At 57.3% G+C, this 255-nt stretch overlaps 1 long non-coding RNA gene across 1 annotated transcript in view; it reads right to left on the bottom strand.

Annotated features, from left to right (window-relative positions):
- The window catches only part of LOC109297003, an 8,079-nt gene that overhangs the window by 6,740 nt on the left and 1,084 nt on the right, over positions 1-255 (bottom strand). The window lies entirely within an intron of this gene.

The following is a 255-nucleotide window of genomic DNA, read 5'->3' as shown; positions in this document are numbered from 1 at the left end:
GTTTTCTTGTGCAGGGACGGGGACTTCCCCGCTGTGATGCCAGACGGACTTGAGGGGAACGCCTCCAGACCTCAGGTTGGGGAGGACCGGGTTAGAGAGCTTCTGGACGGGCTGGACATGTTCAAGTCAGCAGGTCCAGATGCTCTTCACCCCAGGGTTATTGCAGGGCCCTTGGCACAGCTTTACGAGAGCTCATGGTGCTCAGGCCAGGTGGCAGATGACTGAAAGATAGCTAACGTGGTCCCCATCTTCAAA

This window comes from Gavialis gangeticus, unplaced genomic scaffold (assembly GCF_001723915.1).
Source record: "Gavialis gangeticus isolate Ggan-Ray unplaced genomic scaffold, GavGan_comp1, whole genome shotgun sequence".
NCBI classification, from domain to species: Eukaryota; Metazoa; Chordata; order Crocodylia; family Gavialidae; genus Gavialis; species Gavialis gangeticus.
Note: the sequence above shows the minus strand (reverse complement) of the source record. Positions and strands in the feature narration are given on the sequence as shown.